The sequence below is a fragment of the Bubalus bubalis genome, chromosome 1 (assembly GCF_019923935.1).
Source record: "Bubalus bubalis isolate 160015118507 breed Murrah chromosome 1, NDDB_SH_1, whole genome shotgun sequence".
Taxonomy (NCBI): Eukaryota; Metazoa; Chordata; class Mammalia; order Artiodactyla; family Bovidae; genus Bubalus; species Bubalus bubalis.
Window position 1 is genome coordinate 163,258,620 of NC_059157.1, and position 22,442 is coordinate 163,281,061.

Genomic DNA, 22,442 nt, shown 5'->3' on the forward strand with positions numbered 1-22,442 from the left:
AACTGAACAGGACTGAACCAGTCCGAAGCTGTACCACAGCTCTAAGCCTCATTTTACTAAGGTAGAAAGGTTATCCTGCATTATCCAAGTGGGCCCAATGTACACAAGGGTCCCTAAAAGTGTGAGGAGGAGGCTTTTCTAGTCAGAGGGGGAGATGTGACTGTGTCAGAGAGAGACAATATTACTGGCTTTGAAGACAGGAGGGGAGGAGGATCATAAGCCAAAGAACATGGTGGCCTCTAGAAGCTGGAAAAGCCAAATAGATTCCCCTACTAGAGCCGTCAGAAAAGAATGTTTGGTTTTAGCTCAGTGAGGCCTGTAAGACTTCAAACCTACTAAACTAAAATAATAAATTTGTACTGTTTTAAGCCATTAAGTTTGCGGCTTTACATTTGTCACCACGGCAATAAGAAATGTGTAAGTAGTAGTAGGGTTAGCCTGCAAGTGAAAGTTGCTCAATAATGTCCAGCTCTTTGCAACCCCATGGACTATACAGTCCATGGAATTCTCCAAGCCAGAATACTGGAGTGGGTAGCCTTTCCCTTACCCAGCGGATCTTCCCGACCCTGGGTTTCCTGCATTGAAGGTGGATTCTTCACCAGCTGAGCTTATCGGGGTTACACCAGACATACGGAATTGATGCTTTCAAGTGTTTCAAGTGATAGATTTATGTTGATCACCCATATTTTCTAGGCACAATACTTACTTTGATGATAACTGGTCAACATTGAAAGGTGTAATTTGTGATCATGGACCAGAAGGGAGCCTAGTGTTCTGTAGAGAATTAACCCCCATGGTGTGTGTGATGAAATGGTAAATCACATCCTGACTTTTATTTATTACCTACATAACCAACCATGTGCAAGATGCCATGTTTCAGTATTCTCAAAGGCAAAACAAAAATACTAACATACTATGATTTTGGATTGTTGTGGATTAAAAGAGAATGCAAGTAGAGTGTCTGGCACAAACAGTACTTCTTAGCCAGTCTCCACCTGATAAAACTGACCTCGTAGGCATACTGGCTTATGAAGGCTGTGGCTAGGAATCTGCTCTCTGATATCCCCACGTGATTCTGTTAGTAGCAAAGAGCTAGTGGCAATGGTCAATGAACCTTTTGGCTCTACTTGGGGTAATTATGTAATTTAAGTATTCAGCAGCCCTTGAGCTGTGAGTGTATATGACTTCCAGTTTTATTTGAAAGCTAGGTTTGGTAGACACCTGATAAAAGTGTTCCCCCAATCCCTCTCACATCTAAAAACGTGATTAAATGTGGTATGGTGAGAAACCTAAAAAACAGACAAAGTTATATATCAATAAAAAAGCAAAAAGGAAAACAATCAAATTTCTGTCCCATTTTAAAAGAAACAAAATTAGAAATGGTAGAAAATGTATTATATGACAACTTAGAAATCCAGCCAGTGGATTCATATTCAAGATAATGGCCCAACATTAAACAATTATTAAGTGGTTTTATATTTAAGTTAAAGGCATTTATATATTTTTGAAAGTAATTTTCAACCTTAGCAGATTTTAAAAATTAACCAATTTGTCCAATGATTCTGGTAGCATGAGATAAAGGGGCTATAAAAAGTGCTAACGGCTGTTAGTTTTGTTATTGTCAGCACCATGCTAGAAAGTTCCATTGCTTATAAACCAGTGGTTCTCAACCAGGGGATCATTTTGTTCCCTTGCCCCTAGGGATATTCGGTGGTATCTGGAGACATCTTTGGTGTTCACAATTGGGAGCTGGTACTGCTGTCATCTAGTAGATCAGGGAGGCTATTAAATAGCTTATAATGCTGTAGTGAAAGTGAGTGTTAGTCGCCCAGTCATGTCCTATTCTTTGCGACCATATAGACTACAGTCCACCAGGCTCCTCTGTCCATGGGATTCTCCAGGCAAGAATACTGGAGTTAGGTTGCCATTTCCTGCTCCAGGGGATCTTCCCGATCCAGGGATTCAACCTGGGTCTCCTGCACTGCAGGCAAGATTTTTTACTGTCTGAGCCACCAGGCAAGCCCATAATGCTCTAGACAGTCCCTCAAAGAATTTTCCCATATAAAATGCCAATAGTGAGAAGGCTGAGAGAACCTGATATAAACACCCCTCCAGGCTTTCTCAAAGACTGCTAATTCACTAATGGATAGATGTTCAGAGGCTGCAGGAGGGGTGAGATTCATGTCTGTCATATGCGACCATATGGAAACACTTCTATCTGGATTGTTATATTGTTATTTAAATGTTTCAGAAAAGTTTCAAGAAGAGAGTTGAAATCTCATCAATATAGGAACGTTATAATATGTAAGTGGACAAAACTCTGATTTTCCCCTCTAAACCTGTTTCTCCCTAGTTTTTCCCCAAACCTTGGGTCATCAGATACAGCAAAGGCACTGACCTATCAGGAGAGAAAACACACAAGACTGAAGGCAGCCACTGCAGCGGCGTACACTGATTACCAGGCCTGGGCATGTCCTTGATGCCTCTTTCCCCTAGAGCTTAGATTCAACATCACCACATCCTATACGCTTTTTTCTGTAAAACATCTTCAGTTGGTCTCTCTGATTCCTCAATTACACTAATCCATTAGCCTTGATTACTAGAAGAGCCTCTTCTTTTCCTGTCCTATGTGGTTTTTCTCCATAGCAGCAAAAGGGATATTTTAAAAACAGTCCCCCATCTCACTTACAATAAAATCTGAGCGCTTTGTCATGGCCTTCATATAGCTGACTATGATCTGATGTACAGATTGGTCATCTCACATCACTCTATCCCCTTTCAGTCACACTTCAGTCACACTGGCCTTCTTTCAGTCCTGAACAAAGATAACTTAAAAATGAACTAGTTGTCGATAAAATGAAAAGACAACTACTGAATGGGAGAAAATACTTGGAAATGATTTGATTTACAAGGGGTTGACGTCCAAAATATATAAACAGCTCACATCAAAACAAAGTAAGACCTAAACAGATATTTTTCCAAAAAAGACATACAGATACCAACATCACTAAACATCAGAGAAATTCAAATGAAAACCACAATAAGATATCACTTCACACCTTTTAGAATGGCTATCATCAAAAAGACCAAAATTACTGGCAAGGATGGGGAGAAAAGGGAACCCTTGTACACTGCTGGTATGAATATAAGCTGGTACAGCCACTGTGGAAGACAGTATAGAGATTCCTCAAACAAAACAGACCTACCATATGATCCAGAAGTGTTCCACTCCTGTGTATACATCCAAAGAAAACAACATTAATTCAAAAAGACAGCACACCCCATGTTCACAGCAGCAGCATTTACAATAGCCAAGATAAGGAAGCAACTGGTGCATTAACAGATCAATGGATAAAGATGTAGTATATATATTCCATTATGTATGTGTGTATATATTCCATAGTGTATATATATACACAATGAGATACCACTCAGTTATAAAAAAGAATGAAATTTTGCCATTTGCAACAACATGGATGGACTTGGAAGATATGCTTAGGAACTACGTCAGAGAAAGACAAATACCGTGTGATATACTTGTATATGGAATCTAAAAAATAAACTAATAAATGTAACAAAAAAGAAACAGAGTCATGGATACACAGAACAAACTAATGGTTATCAGTGGGGAGAGGGAAGGGGAGGAGTGAAAGGGGTAGAGGATTAAGAGGTACAAACTACTAGGTATAAAATAAATAAGCTACAAGAATATTCTGTATAGCACAGAGGATATAGCCAGTATTTTAAAATAACTATAAATGGGGTATAACCTTTAAAAAGTGAGTCACTATATTGTACACCTGACAGTTATATGATACTGAAAATATACCTCAATCAAAAAATAAGTTTATTTGAAAAAAAAATAAGTTTATTTGAAATAATCTAGTCGCATACAAAAATTGATGCAAACCTTAACTGTTCAATTTTATAACAAACTAGTCCACCTTAAGTCAGCTAGAATAGGTTTCCTCAAAGAGAATGAATGTTCAGGGCTAAACACATACCATTTTCATGAGAAATGAATATATATTTTAAATAATATGTCCAGGGAAGATAAAGCATTGAAGCCATGAGCTTCAAATCAAAACTTACTGATCTTACAAAGAAAATGCCTTGCCACTCATTCTCTGCTTTGCCAGTAAAGAAAACAATGGCAGCTCTTTCTAGCAAATTTAAATAAATAAATCTTATCTTTTGTTTTCCCCTCCTCCATATCTGTTCCTAAGAAATGTGAACATAAGAAAAACTGGATAAAATATTTCATAAGCCAGATTTCCTTAAGAATTATTCCTGATTATATTTAAACACTGAGCAAAGGAACAAATATTGACTTTTAAGGTTGGATTAAAGACAGTTAGGGCTTCCCAGTTAGTTCAGCTGGTAAAGAATCCACCTACAGTGCAGGACACCCCAGTTCAATCCCCAGGTTGGGAAGATCCCCTGGAGAAGGGACAGGCTACCCACTCCAATATTCTTGGCTGGAGAATTCCATGGACAGAGGAGTCTGGCAGGCTACAGTCCATGGGGTTGCAGAGAGTCAGACATGACTGAGCGATTTCACTTCAAAGGCAGTTAAACAGAGTAATAAAAAATAAGGATGTCTTCATAAATAGATATAAGAAAAAATTAAAAAAGTTAAATACTGCCCCACTGTTTTGTGATCTGCTATAAAATATAACACTGCATTTTTCCAATCTCTGAAAAGCTTCATCCTTCTAAACATGATTAGGAAACTTCAGTGATTAAGCTATAAAGGAAAAATATTGGTAACTTAAAACTTCAAATATAAAACCCACTTTTTCATCCTTTACGTCTCAGGGATTTGCCTCCTTCACACACTAATGGGGTAGGGAGACAGCTCCCATGGAGACTGCCTTAAATGCTTAGTTGAAAGACTATTAAGGGAAAACAAGGATTTTTCATTTGCTATGAAACATGGTATGTGGTAACCAGTCTTGATGGTTACAGAAAATGCATCAATTGATGCAGGAAACTCAGGAAACCACAATGTCAACTGAAGAGGTATTTTTGAGGACAATAGTGAATAATGAAATTTATAAGGAAGTTGGCTGCTTCAAAATCAAGACAATAACTAATAAAAGGCTATTATTATTTTGTATGTGATGGTTTAGTCACTAAGTCATGTTCAACTCTTGGCAACCCCATGGACTGTAGCCTGCCAGGCTCCTCTGTCCTTGGGATTTTCCAGGCAAGAATATTGGAGTGGGTTGCCATGTCCCCTCCAGGGAATCTTCCCCACCCGGGAATTGAACCTGGGTTTACTGCATTGCAGGTGGATTCCTTACCAACTGAGCTACCAGGGAAGCCCTTACATGTGCTGCTGCTGCTAAGTCGCGTCTGTCGTGTCCAACTCTGTGTGACCCCAGAGATGGCAGCCCACCAGGCTCCCCTCTCCCTGGGATTCTCCAGGCAAGAACACTGGAGTGGGTTGCCATTTCCTTCTCCAATGCATGAAAGGAAGTCGCTCAGTCCTGTCCGACTCTTAGCGACCCCATGGACTGCAGCCTACCAGGCTCCTCCATCCGTGGGATTTCCCAGGCAAGAGTACTGGAGTGGGGTGCCATTGCCTTCTCCGTTACATGTGCTAGAAATAGCTAAATCAGTATTTTAAACATTTAAATGTTACTCAGCATAAACATTTCTGAACAAGCGACAAAGATGAAGGACACCAAGACAGGAAGATTTAAGATGATCTTGTCCCCACAATACCGTAAATGAATGAGAGTGCTGACTAACCTTTACAGACATTTTACCTGTGCCACAGCCTCAAGTTGCTAATTTCTGTGGGTTTGATTACAAGTGTCTATGAAATACTTTCAAATGCCAAATTCTTTTTTTGTTTGTTGGCAAATATTTCCTATATTTCCTAAATGTTACAGATTCCTCTAACATAAAAATGAACGGTGCTTTTCAGTCACTCAGTCATGTCTGACTCTTTGCAACCCCATGGATTACAGCACACCAGACTTTCCTGTCCGTCCACCAACTCTCAGAGCTTGCTCAAACGCATGTCCATCAATACAGTGATGCCATCCAACCTTCTCATCCTCTGTCGTCCCCTTCTCCTCCTGCCTTCAATCTTTCCCAACGTCGTAATCTTTTTCAATGAGTGAGTTCTTTGCATCAGGTGGCCAAATTATTGGAGCTTCAGCATCAGTCCTTCCAATGAATAGTCAGGACTGCTTTCCTTTAAGATTGACTGGTTTGATCTCCTTGCAGTCCAAGGAACTCTCAAGAGTCTTCTCCAACACCACAGTTCAAAAGCATCAATTCTCCGGCGCTCAACTTTATGGTCCAACTCTCACCTCCCCATACATGACTACTGGAAAAACCACAGCTGTGACTTGATGGACCTTTGTTGGCAAAGTAATGTCTCTGCTTTTTAATATGCTGTCTAGGTTGGTCATAACTTTCCTTCCAAGCAGCAAGCATCTTTTAATTTCATGGCTGCAATCACCATCTGCAGTGATTTTGGAGCCCCAAAAAATAAAGTCAGCCACTGTTCCCACTCTTTCCCCATCTATTTGCCATGAAGTGATGGGACCAGATGCCATGCTCTTAGTTTTCTGAATGTTGAGCTTTAAGCCAACTTTTTCACTCTCCTCAAGGAATTAAATGAAAAATTTGAGCAGCCTCAGGTATACCTGAAGCTTAACGTGGAGGAAGCAACAGGACACATTATTTTTGCTTAAAGCAGAATTCCTTCTAGATGACTTCTGCCCGCTGACCAGATTGAGCTACTTTTTATTACAACTCTCAGTGTAGTAAAAATGACTACAAAAAAATCATACATAAAATTTCCTCCTAAAAAGGATGTACAAGTTTGGTAAGAAAACACTGAGATCCCAAAAGAAATGTGAACAAAGGACAAGACAGGTTATAAAGGCAGAAATATAAACAGGTAATCTACTTTGTTAATGGAGAATATGATAAAATGAGTATGCTGGTAGACTTGAACCATTAGGAAATTAGTTTTTTCTCAAAAATGTTCTGTCTCTTTGACATAGTGAATTGAGTTGGTGAGGGTAAATACAGCTAGGGGTTGGGGAAAGATTAGAGAAGGGGAAGAGGTGGATTAAAGCTAGAAGGCAATTTATTTCATTTTGAAGTGGTAGTGACTGAAAAGGAAAGACAGGCTTGGGTAGTATTTATAATTGTAATGTTGTAGTCAAAAGTCTGCTACTTACCTAGCTATGCACACTCAGGTAATTTACTTGACACTTCTGAGTCTCATTTTCTTTTTCTATTAAATTGTCATGACAATACTTTCCTAATTGTGCTGTTCTGAGAACTAAATGAGATCAATTATGCAAGGTGCATGGTTTGCTTTTATACTATATAATAGGTGTATTATATAAGATTAAAATAGAAAATTATCAATATTTTAATTGGCTGTAGTGTCCATCCCAATCCAATTTAATACTGCTTAACTCATTTGGTATAAATGACACTGACTTACTCAGTGAGAAGTCAGTTAATAGACTGAAGGTATGGTTGTCTGTAGCAATCACATCTACAGACAAATGATAAGGTCAACAGTGCCATGCTATAAATCAACCTGACCAACTCTCTCAATCCCCTTCAGTCTGTCTCAAGACTACAGTGCAGACCTTGGGCCTAAAATAATAAAACAGTTCATTTTCAAGTAACTCAGGAAAACAGTGATCGCTGAGGAGCCACAGCCATTACAGTAGCTTCTACCTGACTTGGAACCTCATTATTTTACTGCTTTGTGGCCATTATAAAAAGTATTCGAGGAATTGAGGATATTCCCTTTTCAGATTCGTTTTTAAGAGTAAATTCAGAGCATCTTTCTTTAAAATAGTTCAATAAGGAAAACATACCTACCAGCATTGGTTGGACTAAACTCTGGTTGTAGATTCTTAACTTATGAGGAGACAGACTATGTCTTTTCCTCACCCTAGTGTTTAATACTGTGCCCAGTAGACAGTAGGCTCCCAAAAAACATACGCAGAGTAATATATGCCACAGAGCCTTTGTTCATGTCCTGAGGGATGGTTAACAAGCACCTATCTCTCACCTAGACCTGGCACACGGGCTCTCCCGCTCTACTGCTCACCTCTAGTCTGTTCCCCATTCACCAGTGTGAGGGTTCCTTTTCCACAGTAATCTTAGCATGGCGTTCTTCTGCTCAAAACCCATCCAGGTTTTACCACAATAAAATCACAAGTCCTTCACTATGGTGTGACCTAGCTCCCCATGCATCTCTCTGACCTCATCTCTAACCACTCGCGCTCTAAGCCACTGTATATAGTCTAGTCACATGTTCTTTTTACTCTTCCTTGATTATATCAAACACACTGTTGCCTCAAGGCCCCTGAACTTGCTGTTCCTTCTCTGCCTCCACTGTTCTCCCCTCTCTCCTGCCCCCTGTTTATTCTCTCCCTTCATTTGGGTCTCTTGCAGGGTGTCCTTCTCAGAGAGGTCTTCCCTGTCTTATCTAAAATAGCATCCTGCCCCATGCCCTGTCGCTCATTTGTTTTTCTTCAATGCACATCCTGCCATGTGACTTTACTGCTTTAACTTGTCTTTTTGCCCCCACAAAGTTCCACAAAGGCATGAGGGTTTTTGTTTTTTTTTTTTCCATTTTATTTATTGCTGTTTCACTCCCACCCAGAACAGTGCCTAGCACACAGTAAAATCACTCAGTAAGTATCTGCTGGAAGAATGTACAAGTAACTACATAAGTTATTCCCAGAAAATCCTGATTTCTACCTGAAACTCTTATCAGAGGACCTAATCAGATAGATCTAAGTACAAAAAGCTAATAATGTAGGTAAATTCTGTATAGAGCCTGGCTGATAGAGTTAAAGTGGCCTGTCTTCCTACTTCCATGCTGAATATTCCCGCCAACTCTCAAGACAACAGAAGACAATATGCAACAAAGCACATAAGGAATACTCTGCTTGCCCAGTGGCAACACTCAACACCGTGTCTGCTGATAGACAAAAGACATCCCCGAAGAGAGGAGTTCACTGTACCAAGAGACACTAGAGAAGAGTGCTTAGAGAGGCACTAAGGTCCAGTCTTACAGGTAAACTGAATTTAAAAAAACTGAGGAAAAGACAGGATTGGGAAAGTAACAGTTGAAAGACTGTGGCAAAGAAGAAATAAACATGGAAACATGGCAAGATCAAAGTTATGCAAAGCCAGAAATAAAAAGCAGTGGGAAGTAAAGGTGGATGAGTTTGGTGGAGTCAAATTCTGAAAGTTTTTAACACCGAGATGAAGCCTTGATCTTGGCATCTCTTAGGCAGTAGAGGCCAACTGAAATCTTTCAAGCAGAGGAATAATTGATGTATGAAACAGCATCTTAAAAATTCTTCATAAGGGTGCTGAAGGGACCTGCGCCTGGGATGTACAGGTCAGCCTAGAGATGGTTAAACTGACCTAATGTTTAGTCCTTTCAAAAATCAAGCAATAAACTGATGTTGGCTTGCATGATAAAGTGACCAAAAGAAAGAAATTATCAGATCCAGTAATCATTTTGGAAGAACAACTAACTCATTGCATTAGGAGACTAGACATGGGTAATAAAAAAGAAGGGGTAAATTGAAGATAACATGTAATCTTGCATAATGGCTATTTTCATTTAACAGAAATCCAACAACTTTTAAGTGTTTTATTTGACATTATTAAGATACAACATATAAAAGGAACAAGATAGGGGCTGGGAGAAAATTAACTGCATACAAGCTGGTAATTTTTTTTTAATATAAGAATTGGTAAATTAATTCTAAATGTTAAGGAAGTGGTTAATATTTTGTGACTATCTTTTATCCTAAAATAATGTAACTACTACTAAAGACTAATTATAGCCTGAACAGTATGTGTGTAGTTTATTTAGACGACAGTGTGTCAAAATGTATCGATAATATCTCTGCAAAGACAGAGTATCTATTCTTCCTGGACCACACACTTTATTGTAATATAAGACATACAAAAAGGTTTGCTCTGATCTCTGAAAGTAGAGTGGCAACAAGAGAAGTCACTGCAGTGAGAAGCCCGTGCACCGCAGAAAGAGTAGCCCCCACTTGCTGCAACTAGAGAAAGCCTGAACACTCAGAGCAGCCATAAATAAATAAGAAATTTTAAAAATGATTCTCAGAATAAACTATAGAGGTTCTCTTATTGTATATAGTTACAGACAGTAAGCTGCTATCTCTAACACCAAGCACAGTCGCTGGTCAAACAAATGTTGACTAAATGCAAAAGGAAAAATAGTTCTGAACATACTGAACTTGACTGTATATCCAGGCACAGATGTCTATTAACTGGATATATGGAACTAGTGCTCAAGAGAAAGGTGGGAGATAAAAGTATGGAAGTCACCAGGAAATAGCTCACCAGAAAGAGACAAGGGCTAAGGAGATCATTACCTGATATAAAGCCCATAGATCAAATGTGTGCTATTTTTTAAGTAAGCAGTGAACCAGAGAATAAATGGCAGCAAAGGAGAGTCCCACTTTACAGAAGAGGACTCAAAATACTGATGACTGATTACAGCAGTGTTCGTGATGCCTACCCCACCTACACCCACCCAGCACTGAAAAATATGGCATAGAAGAGAAGTTACTGGTGGCAGGGAGTTGCATATGTCAATTTTAGGGAAGCAGAAAAATGGTGAGACTTTCTGAGCCATAACCTTTTTTTTTTTTTTTTTGAGGGCAGAGACTGTAAACTAACTTTATAAAATAATTCATTGCTTCTTTCAGAGCATAGCCACCAAGAAACTAATAAACATTTGTTAAATTACTAAAATGAGTCTTAGAGGATGATCAGCCTATGAAAATTTGCTAATACCATTTTGGGGAAAACATCTTTAAATAAAAAGTCCAACTACAGATCATAGATAATAAGCCAAGTGAGGCAATATATATGTGAAAGCATTTCCCATAACAGTACTGAAAAAAAAAAACTCAAGAGTCTAACTATAAGAAATAATCTAGTAGGACACAAAGGAGACACTGCTATATAGCAACTCCAGATTTCTTTTTCTTCAGAAGTTAAGGCATCCTGAGTATCTAAGCTGGCCTATGAAACTGTATAGACTTTATGGCTAGCATGATACTAAACTTGCTTAGTTTGGGTCTATAATAATTTGTATTTGAAAAGACAAGGTTTTACGTTACTTCTCAAATCTTAGTGAGTTACTTTCAGCAAGTATTACCAGAGAGGGAGGTTAAGTGCTCAAAGCCACAGAGCTGATCACTAAGAATCAGGTCTTTTAGTTCCATATCCTGTATTCTTTGCACTGTAACATTTTGCTGATCTTCTAAAAGTTAACTGCTAACTTCCTCACTGCTATGGGGTTCATAAGAGCAATTTACTGATACATTACTTATAAGCCCCGACCCCTCAAACTAATAAAGTTTATCTGTGGTAGAAGGAAGACTAGGAACCAGCTATAGGAAACGAAATGACTTGTGATTTCAGTGGCATTTTAGAGCTGTCTATAATTCCTAAAATGGAATGATTCCTGCAGCAAGAAAATGATGAACATTCCTCACTGACTTATATCGGCTTTCCTTTTGAACATAAGAGCTAGTGACAGCTAGTTACTTTCTCTACTTTTTTTAAATTAGAAAAGTTTCAAACATACACAAGAGTATAATGGTATACCATTATACCAGGCTTCCCAGGTGGCGCAGTGGTAAAGAATCTGCCTGCCAATGCAAAAGATGCAGGTTTGATCCCTGGGTTGGGGAAGATGCCCTGGAGAAAAAAATGGCAACCCCACTCCCATATTCTTGCCTGGAAAATCCCATGGACAGAGGAGCCTAGCAGGCTATAGTCCATGGGGTCACAGAGTAGGACACAACAAATATCATTATACCACCTCGTGTACCATCACTGAGTTTCAGCCTCTCTTCTTGCTAGATCTACCTTCCTCTGCTTTTTTTCCTGAAGTATTTAAAACAAATTCTGAGATATATCATTTTACCAACACATACTTTAGTATATATGCAGAGTACATCATGAGAAATGCTGGGCTGGAAGAAGCACAAGCTGGAATCAAGACTGCCGGGAGAAATCTCAATAACCTCAGATATGCAGATGACACCACCCTTATGGCAGAAAGTGAAGAGGAACTAAAAAGCCTCTTGATGAAGGTGAAAGAGGAGAGTAAAAAGGTTGGCTTAAAACTCAATGTTCAGAAAACGAAGATCATGGCATCCGGTCCCATCACTTCATGGGAAACAGATGGGGAAACAGTGGAAACAGTGTCAGACTTTATTTTTTTGGGCTCCAAAATCACTGCAGATGGTGACTGCAGCCATGAAATTAAAAGATGCTTACTCCTTGGAAGCAAAGTTATGACCAACCTAGATAGCATATTAAAAAGCAGAGACATTACTTTGCCAACAAAGGTCCGTCTAGTCAAGGCTATGGTTTTTCCAGTGGTCATGTATGGATGTGAGAGTTGGACTGTGAAGAAAGCTGAGTGCCGAAGAATTGATGCTTTTGAACTGTGGTGTTGGAGAAAACTCTTGAGAGTCCCTTGGACTGCAAGGAGATCCAACCAGTCCATTTTGAAGGAGATCAGTCCTGGGTGTTCTTTGGAAGGAATGATGCTAAAGCTGAAACTCCAGTACTTTGGCCACCTCATGTGAAGAATTGACTCATTGGAAAAGACTCTGATGCTGAGATTGGGGGCAGGAGGAGAAGGGGATGACAGAGGATGAGATGGCTGGATGGCATCACTGACTTGATGGACGTGAGTCTGAGTGAACTCCGGGAGCTGGTGATGGTCAGGGAGGCCTGGTGTGCTGCGATTCATGGGGTTGCAAAGAGTCGAACATGACTGAGCGACTGAACTGAACTGAAATGAACTTTAGTATATATCTCTAAAAGATAAGGACTTTTAAAAGATGTAATCACAATACTATGATCACACCTAACAAAACAAATAGTAATTTCTTAATACCATTCAATACCTAGTGAAAGTGAAAGTCGCTCAGTCGGGTCTGACTCTTTATGAACCCATGGACTATACAGTCCGTGGAATTCTCCAGGCCAGAATACTGGAGTAGGTAGACTTTCCCTTCTCCAGGGGATATTCCCAACCCAGGGATTGAACGCAGGTCTCCGTCATTGCAGGCAGATTCTTTACCAGCTGAGCTACCAGGGAAGCCCAAGGCATACTCAAATGTTCTCAGCTACTCAAAACTCTTTCTGCAGATGATTTATTCAAACTAGGATCTAAACAAGGTTTAAACACTGCATCTGGCTGATGACTTACAAGTCTTAATCTAAAACTGTGTGTCCTGCCACCTTTGTATACCTTATTTGCTAAAGAAATGGATCATCTCTCCTATAAATCTGCCTGCATTTGAGATTCAGTTGATTACACAGCAGATTAAGATGGCTACAGCAGTATATCAATCATTGTATCTTCAGACTAAAAATTCTACTGGCTCAATGACACCCTGAGCAAATTAGAAAAAAGGCAATTCAAGGTCATTATTGCTCTTTGCCCCCATATAATTGTTACCACAAATAACATAAATCTCTGATGATGAAGAATGAGTGAAAACCTCCCTGAGTTATGCAGTGTACAACCAGTACAATCGTATGTTGCAGCCTGGATTCAGAACTCTTGGTGAGATAACTTCCCACAAATAAGAAAAAGTGGATGGGATTTCTTTTGGATAAACTAGTTTATTTCAGACTTTAAACTCGAAAGACAGAGAGAGCATCAGTTTTCAACACTATCATTATCCTTTGACAGTGGTGAACTTGACAGGCTTTTCCTACTTCAAACTGTGTGGCCCTAAGCATCTGGACTAAAAAAGAATTCATGGTTAAAGTTTTTGGCAAAAGATTAATTAAAAAAAATTTTTTTTAATGGTCTCCAATGCTGTGTTCATGTGAAAACCATTTTGATTTTATCCTTTTCATAATTATGACAAATAGTTTGACTTTTTCACAGACAAAATAACAACTATCAAAATGTACTTAGTCTGATACTCCTAAAAAATTCATCCAGTGCTTGGTTCTAGACTTCTCATAATTCAGCTTACAATGTAATGATCAGGTATGCTGATAACAAAGGTTTATACCATCAAACCTTTTGTGCAAATGAAAAACTACCGTCAGTGTATACAACAGAAAGCATGGTAGTAAAGGTTTGGATCTAACAGTTGCTGGAAACTTGAATATTTTTAGGACAAGGATAACTGAATTTAAATGGCTTGTGATAATTATAATTTAGAGCAAGTAGCAAATATCTGAATTCCTACTAAATAAGGGCCATACTAGGTATGAATGTTTTTAAAAGTTAAAAATACAGCCTATGCAAAACAGAATATCTTTAAGATGCTGACTAATAACAAATAATTTTAAAATGTGAGGCCCATCTCATTAATATAGTAGGAATTCACAAAAAAAGATGCATTAAGCCAAAATGTTTTCTAAACTACTAACTCAATAGTTAAATAAACCAGTGTGAGGTCTTTTAGTAAAATGTGGAATGACAGTTCTTTTTGGATTTATGCTCATTACTGCATCCCCAATGTTAGGTAGAACAGTGTGTCTAGAGCACAGCAAGTACCCATAAATGAATGAATGAATGATTATTTAAATCTGGAATTTACCATCTAAGTTACTGTATAAGTTACTTAAGGGCAGTATTTTTAAAAAGCAGTCTGTATAAATCAAAAATAATATTAACAAATAATTTTGTTGGTACTAAACTAAATGAAGACCTCATGAAGACAGGTAGATCCGATCAGACCCACAACTTTCTAAGAATACTGGATTGATCTGGAAATGTGTAAAGTAACAGAAATTCTCATTTACCTCTTGTAGGATGGTAAGTTGGTATAAACATTTTGGAGATTAACTTAGCACTATGCAGTAAATTTGATGATATACATAAATGCTATGACTTGGCCGTTTCACTCCTAGGCAAATATACGACCTAGAGAAACATGTATAACCATGATGGTATGAAGCAGAAGTAGTAGTAGGATGAGAAGGACAGAGGGAGACTTCCAGGTTCTGGTGTGGCAGATAAGGGTCTTGGAAGCTATCACTCCTGTGCTCACAACGAAAAAGCTAAAAAAAGAACAAAAACAAAAACCTGAAAATCAATATCTCTTTTTAGACCTGTTGAAAAGGTCATGGAGAAATCTGCTGCCCCCAAACTGGGCAGACAGATAAGCAGATAGAGAGAATCACAACCTGCTGGAGCAGAAGCCCAGGAGCAGAACACGCTTGGGCAATAGTACTGGATAGACAATCATAAACTGTGAGTGATAAATGGCTGGTGCTCAGTGTGGATGTTTTTGACAGTTAAAACTCTAGAAGAAGGTTTCTAGTCCAGGATATCAGAAGCTTAAAGTCACCATTTTCCCATAACAACAAGTAAAAAGCTAAGCAAACTGAAAAAATCAACAATTCTTCTTAGCTCCATCAGAGAAACTAACTCACAGGGCAAACTGCTGCCTACCGCCCCCCCCTCACCTCCCCCCCCCCCACCCCGCCACACACACAAATGAGAGACACAAACGGGTAGATACAGAGAATCACAGCTCATCTGAGCAGAAACCCCTAGAAAAGACTTCCCCAAGGACCAGTACCAGGGCAGGGAAAACTAAACTGTAATTGATAAACTGCCAAAGGCCCAGTGTGTACAAGTCAGAGTTTTAAACTTCAGCGGAGCCTGAACATTTTTTGTGTGTGAGTTTTATCTTGTGGAGCTTTACTAGGTTCTCACAGTGAATAGAGAAGAAAAAGTCCCTCGGGCTTCTGGCAGGGAAGGGGAAAAGTGGCCACTTTGAAGTATGCCACAGCATTCTGTTCTTCACAAGCCTGCCCTCAAGAATAAACTATCTAACCAGGTCATAACCTACTGGGGTTTTAGGTTTCAGAGTCTAACCAACATGGAGGAAGGGGAAAACCCACCTTCAACCTTTCCAGCCATCAAGTCACACTTAAAGGCTGCAGAAAAAAACTGAGAGGCACTTGTGAAGTTCCCAGCCCAAAGCCACAGGCTCACTAAAAAGAAGTCTTGAAAGAAGCCGGGGAGCAGGGCGTGGCGGGGAGAGGACTATACCTTTACAGGAACAAAGATAAGAATTATATCCAACTCTTCTCAGACCAGGCAAGCAAGGGATCCTAAATAACCAAACAATCTTGGAAATGAAGAACAAAGTTGGAGAACTCATATTTCCCAATTTCAAAATACAGTGCAAATCCAGAGTAATCAAAAACAGTGTGGTACTGGCATAAGGACAGACACAGAGATGAATGGAATAGATTTAAGAGTCTAGAAATAAACCCATTTATCTGGGGCAAATATTTTTGACAAGGGTAAATGACCATTCAAAGAAGAAAGATTAGTCACTTCAACAAGTGGTGCTAGGGCTAGGACAACTGCATTTCCACATGCAAAAGAATAAAGCTGGAGCCCTACCTCACAATATATGTATAAAAATTAACTAAAAACTGATTAAAGGCCTAATATGAGCTAAAACCATAAAACTCACAATGTATTCTTAACTATGACACCAAGAGCATAAACAAAAACAAGAATACAGAATTCATACTTCATCATAATTAAAAACCTTTGTGCTTCAAAGAACATTGACAAGGATGTAGAGGAATAGGAACCCCTGTGCATTGTTGCTGGGAATGTAAAACAGTGCAGTAGCTTTCGAAGAGAGTGTGGCAGTTTCTCAAAAAGTTAAACACAGAATTGCCATATGACCCAGCAATACTTCTCTTCAGTTCAGTTCAGTTGCTCAGTCGTGTCTTACTCTTTGTGACCCCAAACTGAATGCAGGAACTCAAATATACTTTTACATCAATTTTCAGTGTTATTTACAATAGCAAAAAGGTGGATGTTAACTCAGGTATCCATCAGCAAATAAAGGGATATACAAAATGTGGTAAAAACATACCACATTATTATGGAAAGGAATATTACTGCTCTTTGGAAGAAAATCTATGACCACCTAGACAGCATATTAAAAAGCAGAGACAATACTTTGTTGACAAAGGTCCATCTAGTCAAAGCTATGGTTTTTCCAGTAGTCATGTATGGATAGGAGAGTTGGACCATAAAGCAAGCTGATTGCTAAAGAATTGATGTTTTTGAACTGTGGTGTTGGAGAAGACTCTTGAGAGTCCCTTGGACTGCAAGGAGATCCAACCAGTCAATCCTAAAGGAAATCAGTCCTGAATATTCATTGGAAGGACTGATGCTGAAGTTGAAGCTCCAGTACTATGGCCACCTGATGTGAAGAATTAACTCATTTGAAAAGACCCTGATGCTGGGAAAGATTGAAGGCAGAAGGAGAAGGGGACGACAGAGGATGAGATGGTTGGATGGCATCACCAACTCGATGGACGTGAGTCTGAGCAAGCTCTGGGAGTTGGTGGACAGGGAAGCCTGGCATGCTGCAGTCAGTCCATGGGGTCACAAAGAGCTGGACACGACTAAGCGACTGAACTGATAAAAAACAACGAAGTTCTGATATATCCTACACTATGAATAATCCTTGAAAACATAAGATGAGCCAGACACAGAAGGAGAAATACTGTATGATTCCATGTATATGAAATATTTAAAACAGGCAAATCCACAGTGACAGAAAGTAGATTAGAGGTTACCAGAGACTGTTGGGAGGTAGGAATAGAAGTAGTTGTTCAAGAGGTACAGAGTTTCTACAGTGATTAGAAAATTTTAGAAATAGATAGTGGTGATGGCTGCAAAAACACTGTGAATATAATTAAAACCACTGAACTGTACCCTTAAAGATGGTTAAAATGACATATTTTATTTTATATACATACTTACCAGAATAAAAAGATCTGTTAAAAAAAAAGAATCTGGACACAGATGTTATACCATTCCCAAAAATAACTCAAAATAGAGCACAAACTTAAACAGAAAAGGCAAAACTGTAAAATTTGTAGAAGATTACATAGAAAATCTAGCTCACCTTGAATCTGATAGTGAGTTTTTAGGTACAACACCAAAAGAATGAACTATGAAAGAAAAAACCAACAGGAGAGACTTCATCAAGGTTAAAAACTTCTTCTTTGAGGAAGACACTGTTAGAGTGAAGAGACAAGTCACACCCTGGGCAAAAATGTTTGCAAAATATGTATCTGATAAAGGCTTGTTATATGAAATGTACAAAGAACTCTTAAAACCCAAATAAGAAAACAACCTGTCTTGGTCAATTTGGGCTGCCGTAACAAACCATAGACTGGGTGCTCTAAACAACATTTACTTCGCATAGTTCTGAAGGCTAGGAAATCCAAGATTAAGGGGCTCGCCAGTTTCATTCTGGTGATCACCCTCTTTCTGATTCGCAGATGGCTGCCGTCTTGCTGTATCCTCAGGTGAAAGAGATATCATTTCTCCTGTGTCTCTTCATGACCTAATCACTTCCCAAAGGGCCTACCTATAGCATCATACTGGGTATTGTGACTTTAACCTGAATTGTGGAGGAACACAAACATTCAGTCAGGTATAAAACCCAATTAAAAAATGACTAAAAGATCTCATCAAAGAAGATATACAGATGGCAAGTACAAATAAGCATATTAAAGCTGCTCAACAATATATGTATGAGATACCACTACACATCTATTAGAATACCTACAATACTGTTGGGATCCTTTAATGGACCAGAACCTGATGGTCTGGAGTCGACGATAAGAAAGTGAAAGAGAGAAAGAGGCTGATAGTCCCTGGTTTACGCAGAGAACCAATAAAGCCCTTGACACAGGGCTTGCATTGCTCATGAAGGCACCGGGTGCCCTCTCGAGGGGGTGAAGGCATAGGGCACCTTCTCAAGAGGGTCTTAGAAGCCCGGGCAGGAGAGTGAGCACGACGAGTTTCTACACTCCAGAGAATTAGCCGAGGAGAGAGAGAAAGAAAGAAAGAAAGACACAGGGACCCAAGCGCTGATGGAGCAAAGGTGCTTTAATGATCTTTCTGTGAATATATATATATGCCGTGGTACAAGAAGTTTCTTACGACAATGATAAAGATCAGAAAACCAAACATACAGCAACCGTTACCGAGGGAACATGGGATTAATAATGGTCACAAGGTCAGGAGACAATCCATATCTCAAGAAAGGGGATCGAGACTAAGCAGTTTTGTCTTAAAGAGAATGTTTACTAAAGGAGATTCAAACCTGTCTCACACAATGACCTCAGTTTCTGGGAGCAGCGTGCTGCTCCACTTGAAAAGAAACAAAGGAGTTGTGAGAAACAGCACGTAGGAATCCTCCTGTTAAACACTCCCCGACAGTTCCCCCTTATTTATTTAAAATTTGTAAAAAGAGTTCTGACCATTAGAGTTTGTTTACTTTTAACAATCTTTGCTGAAGGCAATGGTAGATGACAAATGTAATTGTCAAGACAATCACCAAAATTACAGTTCCAGACCCAATGCTGTAAGTAATGCTTTGAAACCATCCGCATGGGTCTAGCCCAGATAATTGATCAGCTAGTTGTTCAGCTAAAGTTTTCAAATTAGTGGAAGAGGACAGATTTTTAGAATAGGTTTCAAAAGTTTCTTCTTGTAATAATTGTACATTCAGAGAGGCATCATCATGTATGTTTTGTAAATGAAATTTGATTTGTTCCCAGTTGTAGGCACTATTATTGAAATGAACAGGAGTAACACAAAATTAAGTAGAATTCCAGTCACATTTTAGCATCACGTTTTTGTACTTCTATGAGTTGATCTCAACCCATTTGTTGACTGTTTTTAGTTCCTGTATTTCATGTTGAATATCCTCATCTATCTGAAACTGAGTGGCCCACATAGTATGAGCATCTTTAGTCCAATTTTGGATAAAATTATGTGTTTGAATTGAGGTTTGTAAAGTAACGCCAGTGACGGCAGCAGTGATGCATATAGCTATTAATCCCAAAATGCCAAAAATCAGCCATCCAATGAATCGTTTAGATTGCTGGAGCAATTTAGTAAGTAACTGGGAAGCAAGTCCAGCCATGGGACCTTCTTCCCAGGGCCGCTGAAGATTTATTGGTAACCACAGATTATGATGAGATCAAAGAATCAAAAGACAGTCATTTCTCAAGGAAATAGAGAAGTTAAGACAAGTATATAATTTACAATTTATGCAAGTTACAGAACGTAAAGTCTTACTGAATTGTAAATTTCCTATAGCTATAACAAAAGGAAGTGGAACACAAGTTTGTATGAAATATGATTGATTATAACAAAAGAAATAGTTTCTATGACTACGATTGGTCCCTGTGAAATGTCCAGTCCAAGTCCTAAGTTCTTCAGTGTTCGCAGCAAGTTTCCAGATTCCCATTGTTTAGGCCCCATCTGTTTATCAAGGACGATTCGAGGACGAGGTGGGCCCATTCCACCGTCAAGCCACCTAAGAAGTCCTCTGTCATGGTAATGCTCCATTGCAGTATTAGTAACCTGCCATGCTACTTGAGTAACATAATCACACACAGTGCTGTTAATATCATCTGAACAGTTAGATAACCATATACCATGGGGTCCCCAATCGACAACTCTATGATTATCCATAAACATTAATTTTCCTGATTTGGCCTGACATTTTTCCCAATGAAAAGAAATATATTTAAAGTTCTTATTAGTAAACCCTTTGCATAGTGTTCTTTGATCTTTCCTTAACTCTTTCCCTAAAGTTTCAGTAGTATAAACATGGTTCATGGACAAAGAAAGGGCAGTAAATAATCCAAGCAGTGTCTGAAAGTCCTCTTTGGAGGCAGGACAAAAGCCCATGTTTGTCGACTAACATTAATATATAATTTTGCTGGGCCCATGCATAAAGGAAGGATTTCACAGCCTAGAGAAATATTAATTAATTTTCCTTCTTTCTCAGGATGAGAGGGCCCCTCCAAGTTCCAAGGAGGGGGCATATGTGTTGAGTCATTAGTGGATACAATTGGTCCTATATCTGTCCATTTTATAACCTACAATAAAAAAGGGAGGTTAGGTATATAAGTCCAATAAGTGTGATCAATCAAGTCAGCCTGAGTGGGGGAAGCAAAAGCAAGCAAAGCAAGCATAGTGAAAAAAGAAAAAAAATATTTTCAGGATTTTGAGGCATTCCCTGTTGAGAAATCAGATTTTCAGCTTGATTAGTAAGGATTTTTATCTGTCCTCAAGTAGGGAGATTATAAAGTTGATGACGTTGAGTGCGGTGTTTTTTGGAAATTTTTAAAGCTGCCATGGCTTGTACTGGAATTTCTTCCTCCTGGGGTTTTTGTTGTTTCGTCTCTAGTTTGAATGTTGGGGGCCCTCTTAGATTGAATATTCCAAAGAGGAAGCCATGTGAGTTCATTGGATCCATCTGGAGAAACAGAAGCATACCCTTTTCCCTGTAAGATTAGTTTCTTAGATTTCCATTGATTAGTTAACCTGTCTTGATACCAAATGGGCAAAGGAAGAGAGGTATCTTTCAATGTCTCTAAATGTTTTTCTGCTTTTGTCAAAATATCTCCTTGTGGTAAGTTTTTAAAAATTTAAAACATAAAAGCTATATTAACAATAGTTACAGAAAGAAAGGAAAGCGGTAACAATGAAAACATTCCTAGGAAATATTTCAGTCCAAAAAAAATCATCTAGAGATCTGTTTTGGGACTGGTATTTAGCTGTGGTTTTGAATTAACAGGTTGATTTCCTCCTCATTCAGTACATACATTTTTCCTGATATAAAAAGAAATGGGATCTGACTATGTTTTAAGTGGTTTGTGTTATTTGGGGCAAAGGATTAGGAGCAAACACTCAAACATTTTTTCCAAAGTGAAATTATTGAAAAGCTGATGTAGAACAACGTGACAAATGAAATGCTGCTCACATCCAAATACCTGACCTTGTCCCTGGGAAGGAAACACAGCCTGGCAGCTGTTGAATCTCTCTGTTCAGTGTGTTAAGGAAGATGATTATACTTTCAAGACAGACCTGAAAAGAAGGTGAATATTTTGCACTTTTGATACTCTTAGAAACAAATAACTTAATTGGCAAATGGTGTCTTTTTATGTTGTTTTTGTTTTCTATTGTGAAATAGGCACTGAAGTTGATGTTATTTTGTTTTAAGAATCTTACAGATTGGAAACAAAAATAAAGCTATATTAACAATAGTTATAGGCTTAAAGAATATATCGCGTTAGAATCTAGTAAAGTTTGCCCTGGATTAGGAAGATAAAAGTATTCCTGTGTATTTCCCCTTATTTAATTTTTTATTTGTAGTTTTAGTGTGTAATATGTTTGTTTAATTATGTCTTGTTTTTGTGGATTATAGGAATGTTTGTAATCTGTTTAATAGAGGATGCATGTAAAAATTGTTTGAATTATTTAGAAATATAGGCAGGGCCACTGTCTGTTTTTATAGAATTAGGTGTTCTCATTATTGTAAAGTAAG

General features: G+C 38.6%; 1 protein-coding gene across 3 annotated transcripts in view; it reads right to left on the reverse strand.

Moving 5' to 3' along the window:
• Window positions 1-22,442, reverse strand: part of RNF13 (ring finger protein 13) — a 130,187-nt gene that overhangs the window by 2,556 nt on the left and 105,189 nt on the right. The window lies entirely within an intron of this gene.